At 61.0% G+C, this 15967-nt stretch overlaps 1 non-coding gene across 1 annotated transcript; it reads right to left on the reverse strand.

Annotated features, from left to right (window-relative positions):
* Nucleotides 1-3618: 3618 nt before the first annotated feature.
* On the reverse strand, nucleotides 3619-7799 carry LOC110479082 (uncharacterized). Its single transcript, XR_013342007.1, has 3 exons — nucleotides 7755-7799; nucleotides 4747-4834; nucleotides 3619-3705 (listed from the first exon to the last, which is right to left on the reverse strand). It is a non-coding gene; the product is annotated as an uncharacterized LOC110479082 (transcript).
* Nucleotides 7800-15967: the final 8168 nt, after the last annotated feature.

Below are 15967 nucleotides of genomic sequence, written 5' to 3' on the forward strand. Positions count from 1 at the left end.
GTGGGTGACACGGCCACCCCCGAGGGGACACGGGGCCGATGTCACCCCCTCATGGGTGATAAGGACCCCCGGGGTGACAGGGACCCAATGTCACCCCCCCAGTGACAAAGAGCCAATGTCACCCCCCTCATTGGTGACAAGGACCCCATGGGTGACACGGTCACCCCTGGGGGGACATGGACCCGATGAGGTGACACGGCCACCCCCGGGGGGACACGGGGCTGATGTCACCCCCCCAACACTGGTGACAAGGACTCAGTGTCACCCCCACACTGGTGGCAAGGACCCTGTGGGTGACACGGCCACCTCCAGGGTGACACAGACTCAATGAGGTGACACGGCCACCCCCGGGGGGACACGGGGCTGATGTCACCACCCCCACACTGGTGACAAGGACCCCATGGGTGACACGGCCACGCCGGGGTGACAAGGACCCTGGGGGTGACACAGACTCAGTGTCACACCGCCCCCCCACACACACACTGGTGACAAGGCCCTCACGTCACCCCCCTGTCACTGGTGACAGGACCTGAGGGGTGACACCGTGGCAGGGAGGTGACACTGGGGCAGGGAGGTGACACCGAGCCCGGTGTCCCCACCCGGGGCCATCTGGGGGCTCCTGATAAGCGTTATCAGCCCCTTCCCCACCCCAGCCCCGCTCTGCCACCCCTGCAGGGCCCCAGAGTGTCCCCAGAGTGTCACCAAAGCATCCCCAGTGTCCCCAGTGTTCCCAGTGTCCCTTCCCAGTTACCCCCCGTGTCCCCAAAGTGTCCCCAAAGTGCTCCCAGTTAACCCCAGTGTCCCCCCAGTGTCCACCGAGTGTCCCCAGAGTCCCCAGAGTGTCCCCAGAATGTCCCCAGTGTCCCATCCCAGTGCTCCCAGTTAGCCCCAGTATGTCCCCAATGTCCCTCCCAGTTCCCTCCCAGTCCCTCCCAGTTCCCTCCCAGTTCCCTCCCAGTTCCCTCCCAGTCCCCCCCAGTTCCCTCCCAGTTCCCTCCCAGTCCCTCCCAGTTCCTCCCAGTCCCTCCCAGTCCGTCCCAGTCTATCCCAGTTCCCTCCCAGTCCCTCCCAGTTCCTCCCAGTCCCTCCCAGTCCGTCCCAGTCTATCCCAGTTCCCTCCCAGTCCATCCCAGTCCCCCCCAGTCCCTCCCAGTCCCTCCCAGTCCATCCCAGTTCCCCCCCAGTCCCTCCCAGTCCGCCCCAGTTCCCTCCCAGTCCCTCCCAGTTCCCTCCCAGTCCCTCCCAGTTCATCCCAGTTCCCTCCCAGTCCCTCCCAGTCCATCCCAGTTCCCTCCCAGTCCATCCCAGTTCCCTCCCAGTCCCTCCCAGTTCCCTCCCAGTTCCTCCCATTCCCTCCCAGTCCCTCCCAGTTCCCTCCCAGTTCCCTCCCAGTCCCTCCCAGTCCGCCCCAGTTCCCTCCCAGTCCCCCCCAGTTCCCTCCCAGTCCCTCCCAGTCCCTCCCAGTCCCCCCCAGTTCCCTCCCAGTCCCTCCCAGTCCCTCCCAGTCCCCCCCAGTTCCCTCCCAGTTCCCTCCCAGTCCCTCCCAGTTCCTCCCAGTCCCTCCCAGTCCGTCCCAGTCTATCCCAGTTCCCTCCCAGTCCTTCCCAGTCCCTCCCAGTCCCTCCCAGTCCGCCCCAGTTCCCTCCCAGTTCCTCCCATTCCCTCCCAGTGTCCCCAGTTGGGGGCGGGGCCCGGCCCAGCGTCGCTTTTATTGTACGAAATCATTAAAAACCCAAAGCAGGAGAAATTCCGAGTCCCACGCCGCCCCGACCCCGTGATGATGTCACCGCGCCCCCGTGACGTCACCACGTCCCTCTGATGACGTCACCGTGCCCCCCTGTGACGTCACATGTCTCTGAGATGACGTCACCATGCCCCCCTCGGGTGACGTCACCGCGATGCGTCCCCTCTGTGATGATGTCATCATTCCCGTGTGTGATGTCACCGTGACGCGTCCCCCTTGCGATGACGTCATTGCACCCGCGTGATGTCGTTATTACAAGTCCCACCCATCGTGACGTCATCGGTCCATTCCGTGTGACGTCACCGTGACGCGTCGCCTCCGCGATGACGTCATCGTTCCCGTGTGCGATGTCACCGTGACGCGTCCCCTCTGCGATGACGTCATCGTTCCCGTGTGCGATGTCACCGTGACGCGTCCCCCCTTGCGATGACGTCATCGTTCTTGTGTGTGACGTCATTATTATGAGTCCCACCCGCTGCGATGGCATCAGTCCGTTCCGTGTGACATCATCATTATGCGTGCCCTCCGCGATGATGTCATCACTGCCGTGTGTGACGTCACTGTGATGCGTTTCCCCTTCGATGATGTCATCACGCCAGTGTGACGTCATTATTACAAGTCCTGCCTGTTGTGATGTCATCTGTCCCTTCCATATGATGTCACCATGATGCGTCCCCTCCGTGATGATGTCATCATTCCCGTGTGTGATGTCACTGCGACGCGTCCCCCATGATGACATCATCATTCCAACGTGTGACATCACTGCAACACGTCCCCTCCGCGATGACGTCATCATTCCCATGTGTGATGTCACCGTGGCACGTCCCCTCTGCGATGACGTCATCATTCCAACGTGTGATGTCACTGTGACGCGTCTCCGTGGTGACGTCATCATTCCCGTGTGTGACGTCACCGCGACGCGTCCCCCGTGATGACGTCATCATGCGATGCGTCCCCTCTGCGATGACATCATCGTTCCAGTGTGTGATGTCACTGTGGCGCGTCCCCTCCGCGATGATGTCATCACTCCAACGTGTGACGTCACTGTGACGTGTCTCCGTGATGACGTCATCATCCCCATGTGTGACATCACTGCGGCGCGTCCCCTCCGTGATGACATCATCATCCCCATGTGTGACGTCACCGCGACGCGTCCCCTCCGCGACGACGGCCCCGATGACGTCACCTCCCCTCAGCGATGACGTCATGGCGGCCCCGCCCCCTCAGGAGCAGATGACGTAATGGTGGGCGTGCCCCGCCCCCCACTTGGGCTCCGCCCCCTTGTGGGCGTGGCCCAGGTTGGCGTAGGGGGCGTGGTCAGTGGGACAGGGGGCGTGGCCTGGTGAGCAGGGGGCGTGGTCAGTGGGGCAGGGGGCGTGGCCTGGGGGGCAGGAGGAGTGGCCTGGGGAGCAAGGGGCGTGGTCTGTGATGCAGGGGGCGTGGCCTTCAGGGCAGGGGGCGTGGTCTGGGGAGCAGGGGGGGTGGGCTGGAGAGCAGTGGGCGTGGTCTTTTATGCAAGGGGCGTGGCCTGTAGGGCAGGGGGCGTGGCCTGGTGAGCAGGGGGCGTGGTGTGTGATGCAAGGGGCGTGGCCTCGGGAGCAGGGGGCGTGGTCTGGGGAGCAGGGGGCGTGGCCTGTGATACAAGGGGCGTGGTCAGCGTGGCAGGGGGCGTGGCCTGTGACACAGGGGGCGTGGCCTGGTGAGCAGGGGGCGTGTCCTGCGGGCCGGGGGGCGGGGCGTAGCAGGGCGGGGCCGGGCTCGAACAGCGTGTACTCGAAGCTGGGCGAGGGGGAGGGGCCCGGCGCGGGGGGGGCGGGGCTTGGCGCCGGAGGCTCCGCCCCCTCCGGGGGGGGCTCGGCGGGGGGGGCGAGCCCCGGCCCCTCCCCCACCTCCTCCGGAGCCTCCTCGGCCTCCATCGCGGGGGGGGCGCGGGGAGAGCCGGGAGCCTGGCACAGCCACAGCTGGGGAGGGGGACGGGTTAGGGAGCCCCAAATGGCCCCAGAGGTCACCCAAAGTGTCCCGGAAATAGCCCCGAAATAGCCACAAAATGTCCCCTAAATACCCCCAAAGCATCCCCCAAATATCCGCAAAGTATCCCCAAAATATCCCCTAAATATCCACAAACTCTCCACAAAATATCCCCAAAGTATCCCCAAAATATCCACAAAGTATCCCCAAATTATCCACAAAATATCTCCAAAATACCCCCTAAATATCCACAAACTGTCCACAAAATACCCACAAATTATCCCCCAAATACCCCCAAATTATCCCCAAAATGTCCCCTAAATATCCACAAAATATCCCCTAAATACCCCCAAAGCATCCCCCAAATATCCGCAAAGTATCCCCAAAATATCCCCTAAATATCCAGAAACTCTCCACAAAACACCCCCAAATTATCCCCCAAATATCCACAAAGTATCCCCAAAATATCCCCTAAATATCCACAAACTCTCCACAAAACACCCCCAAATTATCCCCCAAATATCCACAAAGTATCCCCAAAATATCCCCTAAATATCCACAAACTCTCCACAAAACACCCCCAAATTATCCCCCAAATATCCACAAATTATCCCCAAAATGTCCCCTAAATATCCACAAAATATCCCCCAAATATCCACAAAGTATCTCCAAATTCTCCACAAAATATCACCAAAATGTCCCCTAAATATCCACAAAATATCCCCAAAGTATCCCCCAAATATCCACAAGGTATACCCAAAGTATCCCCAAAATATCCCCTAAACATCCACAAAATGTCCACAAGAAACCCCCAAATTATCCCAAAATGTCCCCAAAGTATCCACAAAATATCCCTAAAAAGTCCCCTAAACTTCCACAAAATATCCACAAAATACCCCCAAATATCCCCCAAATATCTCCCAATTATCCCCCAGATATCCTCAAAATATCCCCCAAATATCCCCAAAAAACCCCAAAACCCCCAAACTCCCCCAAAACCCCCCAAAACCCCAAAACCCCGAATTTTCTCTCACCTGGAAGTTGCCGCCGTAGGCGCTGAAGAGCCCCTCGAACTCGCGCTCGGGGCCCGGCACCGGCGGCCACAGCTTGGCCCGCAGCGTCCTGGGGACCCCGAAATCACACACGGCACCCCAAAATCCCATAGAGACCCCAAAAATCCCATAGAGCACCCCAAAAATCCCATAGAGACCCCAAAAATCCTACAGATCACCCCCAAAATCCCATAGAGACCCCAAAATCCCACAGAGACCCCAAAATCCCACAGAGACCCCCAAATCCTACAGGGACCCCGTGCTCCCATCCACAGCTTGGCCCGCAGCGTCCTGGGGACCCCGAAATCACACACGGCACCCCAAAATCCCATAGAGACCCCAAAAATCCCATAGAGCACCCCAAAAATCCCATAGAGACCCCAAAAATCCTACAGATCACCCCCAAAATCCCATAGAGACCCCAAAATCCCACAGAGACCCCAAATCCTACAGGGACCCCGTGCTCCCGTCCACAGCTTGGCCCGCAGCGTCCTGGGGACCCCAAAATCACACACGGCACCCCAAAATCCCACAGAGACCCCAAAAATCCCAAAGAGACCCCAAAAATCCCATAGAGCACCCCAAAATCCCACAGAGACCCCCAAATCCTACAGGGACCCCGTGCTCCCGTCCACAGCTTGGCCCGCAGCGTCCTGGGGACCCCAAAATCACACACGGCACCCCAAAATCCCATAGAGACCCCAAAAATCCCATAGAGACCCCAAAAATCCTACAGATCACCCCCAAAATCCCATAGAGACCCCAAAATCCCACAGAGACCCCAAATCCTACAGGGACCCCGTGCTCCCGTCCACAGCTTGGCCCGCAGCGTCCTGGGGACCCCGAAATCACACACGGCACCCCAAAATCCCATAGAGCACCCCAAAATCCCATAGAGACCCCAAAAATCCCATAGAGCACCCCAAAATCCCACAGAGACCCCAAATCCTACAGGGACCCCGCGCTCCCATCCACAGCTTGGCCCGCAGCGTCCTGGGGACCCCAAAATCACACACGGCACCCCAAAATCCTCAGCAGCCCCCCAAAATCCCACAGAGACCCCAAATCCTACAGGGACCCCGTGCTCCCGTCCACAGCTTGGCCCGCAGCGTCCTGGGGACCCCAAAATCACACACGGCACCCCAAAATCCCACAGAGACCCCAAAAATCCCATAGAGCACCCCAAAAATCCCATAGAGCACCCCAAAATCCCATAGAGCACCCCAAAATCCCAAAGAGACCCCAAAATCCCATAGAGCACCCCAAAATCCCACAGAGACCCCAAAAATCCCATAGAGCACCCCAAAAATCCCACAGAGACCCCAAAAATCCCATAGAGCACCCCAAAATCCCACAGAGACCCCAAAAATCCCATAGAGACCCCAAAATCCCATAGAGCACCCCAAAATCCCATAGAGCACCCCAAAATCCCACAGAGACCCCAAAAATCCCATAGAGCACCCCAAAATCCCATAGAGACCCCAAAATCCCATAGAGCACCCCAAAATCCCATAGAGACCCCAAAAATCCTACAGATCACCCCCAAAATCCCATAGAGACCCCAAAATCCCACAGGGACCCCAAATCCTACAGGGACCCCGCGCTCCCATCCACAGCTTGGCCCGCAGCGTCCTGGGGACCCCAAAATCACACACGGCACCCCAAAATCCTCAGCAGCCCCCCAAAATCCCATAGAGACCCCAAAAATCCTACAGAGCACCCCCAAAATCCCACAGAGACCCCAAATCCTACAGGGACCCCGTGCTCCCATCCACAGCTTGGCCCGCAGCGTCCTGGGGACCCCAAAATCACACACGGCACCCCAAAATCCCATAGAGACCCCAAAAATCCCATAGAGCACCCCAAAATCCCATAGAGCACCCCAAAATCCCACAGAGACCCCAAATCCTACAGGGACCCCGCGCTCCAGTCCACAGCTTGGCCCGCAGCGTCCTGGGGACCCCAAAATCACACACGGCACCCCAAAATCCCACAGAGACCCCAAAAATCCCATAGAGACCCCAAAAATCCCATAGAGCACCCCAAAATCCCATAGAGCACCCCAAAATCCCACAGAGACCCCAAATCCTACAGGGACCCCGTGCTCCAGTCCACAGCTTGGCCCGCAGCGTCCTGGGGACCCCAAAATCACACACGGCACCCCAAAATCCTCAGCAGCCCCCCAAAATCCCATAGAGACCCCAAAAATCCCATAGAGCACCCCAAAATCCCACAGATCACCCCCAAAATCCCACAGAGACCCCAAATCCTACAGGGACCCCGTGCTCCCATCCACAGCTTGGCCCGCAGCGTCCTGGGGACCCCAAAATCACACACGGCACCCCAAAATCCCATAGAGACCCCAAAAATCCCATAGAGACCCCCAAAATCCTACAGATCACCCCAAAATCCCATAGAGACCCCCAAAATCCTACAGCTCCCCAAAATCCCTGAGTACTGGTGGTATCCCACTGCTCTCAGTTCCCTCCCAGTCCCTCCCAGTCCCTCCCAGTTCCCTCCCAGTCCATCCCAGTCCATCCCACTCCCTCCCAGTCCCCTCCCAGTCCCCCCCAGTTCCCTCCCAGTTCCCTCCCAGTTCCATCCCAGTTCCCTCCCAGTCCATCCCAGTCCATCCCAGTCCCTCCCAGTTCCCTCCCAGTCCCCCCCAGTCCATCCCAGTCCCTCCCAGTCCATCCCAGTTCCCTCCCAGTTCCCTCCCAGTCCCTCCCAGTCCCCCCCAGTCCATCCCAGTTCCCTCCCAGTTCCCTCCCAGTCCCTCCCAGTCCCCCCCAGTCCATCCCAGTCCCTCCCAGTCCCTCCCAGTCCATCCCAGTTCCCTCCCAGTTCCCTCCCAGTCCCTCCCAGTTCCCTCCCAGTCCATCCCAGTCCATCCCAGTCCCCCCCAGTCCATCCCAGTCCCTCCCAGTCCCTCCCAGTTCCCTCCCAGTCCCCCCCAGTCCCATTCCCAGTATCCCCAGTATCCCCAGTACCGGCGGTGCCCCAGCAGCCCCAGCGCCGCCAGGCCCAGCAGCAGCAGCACCAGGAGACACGAGAGACCCACGGTGACCGCGTCCAGCTCTGGGGACAGGGACAGGAACGGGACAAAGGGACAGGGACGGGAACGGGACAAAGGGACAGGGATGGGACAGGAACGGGACAAAGGGACAGGGATGGGACAGGAACGGGACAAAGGGACAGGGATGGGACAAAGGGACAGGGATGGGACAGGAACGGGACAGGGATGGGACAGGAACGGGACAAAGGGACAGGGACGGGAACGGGACAAAGGGACAGGAACGGGACAAAGGGACAGGAACGGGACAAAGGGACAGGGACAGGAACGGGACAGGGATGGGATAGGGACAGGGACAAAGGGACAGGGACGGGAACGGGACAAAGGGACAGGGACGGGAACGGGACAAAGGGACAGGGACAGGAACGGGACAAAGGGACAGGAATGGGACAGGGACAGGGACAGGGACAGGAACGGGACAAAGGGACAGGAATGGGACAGGGACAGGGACAGGGACAGGGATGGGACAGGGATGGGACAGGGACAGGAACGGGACAGGGACGGGAACGGGACAAAGGGACAGGAATGGGACAGGGACAGGGACAGGGACAGGAACGGGACAAAGGGACAGGAATGGGACAGGGACAGGAACGGGACAAAGGGACAGGGATGGGACAAAGGGACAGGGACAGGGACAGGGATGGGACAGGGACAGGGACAGGGACAGGGACAGGGACGGGACAGGGACAGCGACAGGGACAGAGGGGACAAGGATGGGGACAGGGACAGGGACAGAGGGGACAGGGGGCATCTGTCAGGGACCCCAGCGCTCCCAGTCCCTCCCAGTCCCTCCCAGTCCCCCCCAGTTCCCCCCAGTCCATCCCAGTCCCCCCCGTGTTTCCCCAAGTCCCCCCCATGTCCCTCTGTCCCCCCCACCCTTCTGTCACTGCCACCCCCCTGTCCCCCCGTGTCCCCAAATGTCCCCAAATCCCCAATGTCCCCCTGTCTCCTCAGTGTCCCCTCAGTGTCCCCCTGTCCCCCCGCGTCCCCTCAATGTCCCCCCCGTCCCTGTGTCCCCGTGTCCTCCCCTGTCCCCTCAGTGTCCCCCTGTCCCCGTGTCCCGTGTCCCGGTGTCACTGTCCTGGTGTCGCTGTCCCGGTGTCCCTGTCCCCCCGTGTCCCGGTGTCGCTGTCCCGGTGTCGCTGTCCCCGTGTCCCCGTGTCCCGGTGTCGCTGTCCCCGTGTCCCCGTGTCCCGTGTCCCGTGTCCCGGTGTCGCTGTCCCCGTGTCCCTGTCCCCTCACTGTCCTCGTGTCCCCCCGTGTCCCGGTGTCACTGTCCGGGTGTCGCTGTCCCCGTGTCGCTGTCCCGGTGTCCCTGTCCCCCCGTGTCCCTGTCCCCGTGTCCCTGTCCCCGTGTCCCGGTGTCCCTGTCCCCCCGTGTCCCTGTCCCGGTGTCCCCTCGCTGTCCCTGTCCCGGTGTCCCGTGTCCCTGTCCCCGTGTCCCGGTGTCCCTGTCCCCCCGTGTCCCTGTCCCGGTGTCCCCTCGCTGTCCCTGTCCCCGTGTCCCGTGTCCCTGTCCCCGTGTCCCGTGTCCCGTGTCCCGGTGTCCCGTGTCCCCGTGTCCCTGTCCCCGTGTCCCTGTCCCCGTATCCCGGTGTCCCGGTGCCGCTGTCCCGGTGTCCCGTGTCCCTGTCCCGGTGTCCCTGTCCCGGTGTCCCGGTGCCGCTCACCGGGGGCGGTGGAGGCGCTGCCGGGCCGGGACCAGGGGCTCCAGAAGCCGCCGTAGCTGAGCCCGTCGGGCCGGGCGCGGGCGCGCACCGAGTACGGGGTCCCGGCGCGGAGCCCCCCGACCCGCTGCTCGCGCCGCCCGGCCGGGACCCCCACCTGGGCGAGACCCCCAAATCCGAAAAGTTACCCCAAAATCAACACCGGGACCCCAAAATCCCCGCTGGGACCCCAAAATCAACACCGGGACCCCAAAATCCCCGCTGGGACCCCAAAATCCCCGCCGGCCCGGAGCCCCCCGACCCGCTGCTCGCGCCGCCTGGCCGGGACCCCCACCTGGGACAGACCCCAAAATCCCGAAAGTTACCCCAAAATCAACACCGGGACCCCAAAAACCCCGCTGGGACCCCAAAATCAACACCGGGACCCCAAAATCCCCGCTGGGACCCCAAAATCAACACCGGGACCCCAAAATCCCCGCCGGCCCGGAGCCCCCCGACCCGCTGCTCGTGCCACCCGGCCGGGACCCCCACCTGGGACAGACCCCAAAATCCCGAAAGTTACCCCAAAATCAACACCGGGACCCCAAAATCCCCGCTGGGACCCCAAAATCAACACCGGGACCCCAAATTCCCCGCTGGGACCCCAAAATCCCCGCCGGCCCGGAGCCCCCCGACCCGCTGCTCGTGCCACCCGGCCGGGACCCCCACCTGGGCGAGACCCCCAAATCCGAAAATTTACCCCAAAATCAACACCGGGACCCCAAAATCCCCGCTGGGACCCCAAAATCAACACCGGGACCCCAAATTCCCCGCTGGGACCCCAAAATCAACACCGGGACCCCAAAATCCCCGCTGGGACCCCAAAATCAACACCGGGACCCCAAAATCCCCGCCGGCCCGGAGCCCCCCGACCCGCTGCTCGCGCCGCCCGGCCGGGACCCCCACCTGGGCGAGACCCCCAAATCCGAAAATTTACCCCAAAATCAACACCGGGACCCCAAAATCCCCGCTGGGACCCCAAAATCAACACCGGGACCCCAAAATCCCCGCTGGGACCCCAAAATCCCCGCCGGCCCGGATCCCCCCGACCCGCTGCTCGTGCCACCCGGCCGGGACCCCCACCTGGGACAGACCCCAAAATCCCGAAAGTTACCCCAAAATCAACACCGGGACCCCAAAAACCCCGCTGGGACCCCAAAATCAACACAGGGACCCCCAAAACCCCAAAGGGACTGGAAAGGGACCCTAAAAACCACCAAAAGGGACCCCAAATCAGCCCCAAATGACCCCAAAACGCCCCCAAGGGACCCCAAATCGCCCCCAAATGATCCCAAACCCTCCCCAAGGGACCCCAAATTATGCCAAAACCCCCCCAAGGGACCCCAAAACTCCCCCAAGGGGACCCCAAACCCCTCCCAAGGGACCCCAAACCGCCCCGAAATGACCCCAAACCCCTCCGGGGCCCCCCCAAACCGCCCTGAAATGACCCCAAACCCCTCCGGGGCCCCCCCAAACTGCCCCGAAATGACCCCAAACCCTTCCAGGGCCACCCCAAAACCCCCCCGGGACCCCAAATCGCTCCCAAATGACCCCAAATGACCCCAAAATCCCCCCAAGGGACCCCAAACTGCCCCGAAATGACCCCAAACCCTTCCAGGGCCACCCCAAAAACCCCTCCAGGGACCCCAAAACCCCCCCAAGGGACCCCAAATTATGCCAAAACCCCTCCAAGGGACCCCAAACCCCACCCCAAGGGACCCCAAATCCCCCCCAAGGGACCCCAAACCCCACCCCAAGGGACCCCAAATCCCCCCCAGGGACCCCAAACCCCACCCCAAGGGACCCCAAATCCCCCCCAAGGGACCCCAAAACCCCCCCAAACGACCCCAAATCCCCCCAAACGCCCCCAAAGCCCTCGGCCCCCATTGGCCGCTCACCGTTTTTGGGGGTCCCCCCGGGGGGCTCAGGGCCAGCTCGAAGACCAGGCTGGAGGCCAGGTAGGGCCCGGGGGGGGGGGCCCAGCGCACGCAGAGCTCCCCCCGCGCCCCCCCCGCCGACACCGACACGTTCCGGGGGGGCCCCGGCAGCACTGGGGGCACCCCAAAAAATCCCCGAATCGATGGGAGCCCCCAGACCCCGAAATCGCCCCAAAAATCCCAAATTCACCCCAAAAATCCCGCTGAAAATCCCAAATTCACCCCAAAAATCCCCCCCCCCCGCCGACACCGACACATTCCGGGGGGGCCCCGGCAGCACTGGGGGGGCACCCCAAAAAATCCCCGAATCGATGGGAGCCCCCAGACCCCCGAAATCGCCCCAAAAATCCCAAATTCACCCCAAAAATCCCGCTGAAAATCCCAAATTCACCCCAAAAATCCCCCCCCCGCCGACACCGACACGTTCCGGGGGGGCTCCGGCAGCACTGGGGGCACCCCAAAAAATCCCCGAATCGATGGGAGCCCCCAGACCCCGAAATCGCCCCAAAAATCCCAAATTCACCCCAAAAATCGCCCCAAAAATCCCAAATTCACCCCAAAAATCCCCCCCCCCGCCGACACCGACACGTTCCGGGGGGGCCCCGGCAGCACTGGGGGCACCCCAAAAAATCCCCAAATCGATGGGAGCCCCCAGACCCCGAAATCGCCCCAAAAATCCCCAAATCCCTCCAAATCCCCCCAAATTTCCCCCCAAATCCCGTCAAATGCCCCAAAATATGCCCCCAAAATCCCCCCAAAATCCCTAAAATTCCCCACAAAATCCCCACAAATTCCCCCCAAATCCTCCCAGAACCCCTAAAATTCCCCACAAAATCCCCCCAAATCCTCCCAAACCCCCCCAAAATCCTCCCAAATCTCCAAATTCCCCCCAAATCCCCCCCAAATCCCCCAAAATCCCCCAAAATCCTCCCAAATTCCCCACAAAATCCCCCCAAATCCTCCCAAAATCCTCCCAAATCCTCCCAAATTCCCCCCAAATCCCCCCAAATCCCCCCAAATTTCCCCCCGTACCGACTTGGTCGATGAAGAGCGTCCGCTGGAACAGGGGGGGCACGGGGGGGGTCCCGGGGGTCTCAGAGGTTTTTGGGGGGGTCCCGGTGGTCCCGGGGGGTGTTTTTGGGGTGGTCCCGGGGGTTTTCGGGGTGGTTTTCGGGGGGGTTTTTAGGGTGGTTTTTGGGGGGGTTTTCGGGGTGGTCCCGGGGGTTTTCGGGGTGGTCCCGGGGGTTTTCGGGGGTGTTTTCGGGGTGGTCCCGGGGGTTTTCGGGGTGGTTTTCGGGGGGGTTTTTAGGGTGGTCCCGGGGGTTTTCGGGGTGGTTTTTGGGGTGGTCCCGGGGGTTTTCGGGGTGGTTTTTGGGGTGGTCCCGGGGGTTTTCGGGGTGGTTTTTGGGGGGGTTTTTAGGGTGGTCCCGGGGGTTTTCGGGGTGGTTTTTGGGGTGGTCCCGGGGGTTTTCGGGGGTGTTTTCGGGGTGGTCCCGGGGGTTTTCGGGGTGGTTTTCGGGGGTGTTTTCGGGGTGGTCCCGGGGGTTTTCGGGGTGGTTTTCGGGGGGGTTTTTAGGGTGGTCCCGGGGGTTTTCGGGGTGGTTTTTGGGGTGGTCCCGGGGGTTTTCGGGGTGGTTTTCGAGGGGGTTTTCGGGGTGGTTTTCGGGGGTGTTTTTGGGGTGGTCCCGGGGGTTTTCGGGGTGGTTTTTGGGGTGGTCCCGGGGGTTTTCGGGGGTGTTTTCGGGGTGGTCCCGGGGGTTTTCGGGGTGGTTTTCGGGGGTGTTTTCGGGGTGGTCCCGGGGGTTTTCGGGGTGGTTTTCGGGGGGGTTTTTAGGGTGGTCCCGGGGGTTTTCGGGGTGGTTTTTGGGGTGGTCCCGGGGGTTTTCGGGGTGGTTTTCGAGGGGGTTTTCGGGGTGGTTTTCGGGGGTGTTTTTGGGGTGGTCCCGGGGGTTTCCGGGGGTGTTTTTGGGGTGGTCCCGGGGGTTTCCGGGGGTGTTTTTGGGGTGGTCCCGGGGGTTTCCGGGGTGGTTTTCGGGGGTCCCGCGGGCAGCACGCGCAGCTCCAGGGGCACGAAGGTGACGGTGGCGGCGGCCGGGAGGGAGCACCAGAAACGGGACCCCCCCCCCGGCAGGGCCGAGACACGCAGGGGACAGTCCTGCCACGGGTCCTGCCTGGCACGGGGGTCACAGGGGTCACTCAGGGGTCAGGGGTCACTCAGGGGTCAGTCAGAGGTCAGGGGTCAGTCAGAGGTCAGGGGTCACTCAGGGGTCACAGGGGTCACTCAGGGGTCACTCAGGGGTCACTCAGGGGCCACTCAGGGGTCAGTCGGGGTCAGTCAGGGGTCACTGAGGGGTCAGGGGTCACTGAGGGGTCAGGGGTCACTGAGGGGTCAGGGGTCACTCACTCCAGCCGGAACTGCAGCCGGAAGTGCTCTGCCTCAGTTTCCTCCCCGGGGCTGTCCCAGAAGCAGCGCAGCTCCTGCAGCGTCCGCGTGAAGCAGTGGGGGGGGGCCGGGTCCCAGCGCCGCACGATGGCCGCTGGCACGGGGTCAGGGGTCAGAGGTCACCCCGGGGTCACCCGGGGTCAGCCGGGGGTCAATCCCCCCAAATCCCCCCGAAGTTCCCCCAAAGTTCCCCAAAATTCCCCCAAAGTTCCCCAAAATCCCAGCGCCGCACGATGGCCGCTGGCACGGGGTCACCGGGGGGTCAGAGGTCAGCCAGGGGTCAGCCGGGGTCACCCGGGGGGTCAATCCCCCAAAATTCCCCCAGAGTTCCGCACAATCCCCCAAATATTCCCCAAAAATCCCCCAAATTCACCATCATTCCCCAAAATCCCCCAAAATTTCCCCAAACCCCCAAATCCCCCCAAACCCCCCAAAATCCTCCCAAATTCCCACAAACCTCCCCAAATCCCACAAAATTCCCCCCAAATCCCACAAAATTCCCCCCAAATCCCACAAAATTCCCCCCAAATCCCACAAAATTCCCCCCAAATCCCCCCCAATTCCCACAAACTTCCTAAAATCCCCCAAAATCCCCCCCAAACCCCAAAATTCCCCCAAAATTCCCTCCTAAACCTCCCCAAATTCCCCCAAACCCCCAAATCCCCCGAAATCCCCCGAAATCCCCCCAAACCTCCCAAAATTCCCCCAAAATTCCCCCAAATTCCCTCAAACCTCCCCAAATCCCTCAAAAGTTCCCAAAATCCCCCAAACACCCCAAAATTCCCTCCCAAACTCCCTCCTAAAAACCCCCAAACCCCCCAAAAACCCCCAAAAAACCCCAAAACTTCCTAAAATCCACAGCCCACCCCAAACTCCCTCCTAAACACCCCAAAATTCCCAAAAAACTCCCCCAAATCCCCCCAAATTCACCCTAAATTCCCCCCAAGACACCCCAAATTCCTCCCAGCCCCCCAAAACAGCCTCTCAACCCCCCAAATTCCCCCAAAATGCCCCAAAACCCCCCAAAATCCCCCAAATTCTCATCCCAACTCCCCAAAATCCCCCTAAACCCCCCAAAGCCCAAAACACCCCAAAAAAACTCCCAAAAAAACCCCCCAAATTCCCTCCAAACTCCCTCCAAAAATGCCCTAATCCCCCCAAAATCCCCCAGAACCCCCAAAAATCCCCTAGAACCCCCCAAAATTCCCCCAACCCCCCCCAAATTCCCCCAAATCCCCCAAATTCCCCCAAATTTCTTCTAAACCTCCCAAATCCCCCCAAATTCCCTTAAAAATCCCCCCAAAAGCCCCCCAAAAATCCCCCAAATTCTCCAAAATCCGCCCAACACCCCCAAATTCCCTCAAATTCCCCCAAATCTTCCCAAAATCCCCCAAAATCACCTCAAAACCCCCCCAAACGTCTTAAATTCTCCCCCCAAATCCCCCAAACCCCCCAAATTTCCCCCAAAATCCCCAACCCCCCCTAAACGCCGCAAAATCTCCCAAAATTCCCCCAAAATCCCCCAAATCCCCCCAAACTTTCTCCCCAAATCCCCCCCAAAGTCCCCCAAAATTCCCCCAAAATCCCCCAAATCCCCCCAAAATCCCCCAAAATTCCTCCCCAAACCCACAAATCCCCCCCAAATTCCCCCCAAAATCCCCCAAAATCCCCCAAAATCCCCCCAAAATCCCCCAAAGTCCCCCCAAAACCCCCCAAAATCCCCCCAAAATCCCCCCAAATCCCCCCAAAATCCCCCAAAACCCCCAAAATCCCCCCAAATTCCCCCAAATTCCCCCAAATCCCCCCAAAATCCCCTCCCCCCCCCCTTACCTTCCTCCTCCAGGTCCGGGGGGGTCTCGGAGCCCTCGGGGACCCCCCCCGGGCCCCCCCAAATTTCGGGGACCCCCCCCGGGAGCCCCCCCAGGAGCCCCCCCAGGAGCAGCAGCGCCGCCATGGGGGGGGCGGGAATTTTGGGGGGATTTTGGGGGATTTTGGGGGGATTTTTTGGGGATTTTGGGTTTTTTTGGGGGGGTTGTTTTTTTTT

The sequence above is a fragment of the Lonchura striata genome, unplaced genomic scaffold (assembly GCF_046129695.1).
Source record: "Lonchura striata isolate bLonStr1 unplaced genomic scaffold, bLonStr1.mat Scaffold_273, whole genome shotgun sequence".
NCBI classification, from domain to species: Eukaryota; Metazoa; Chordata; class Aves; order Passeriformes; family Estrildidae; genus Lonchura; species Lonchura striata.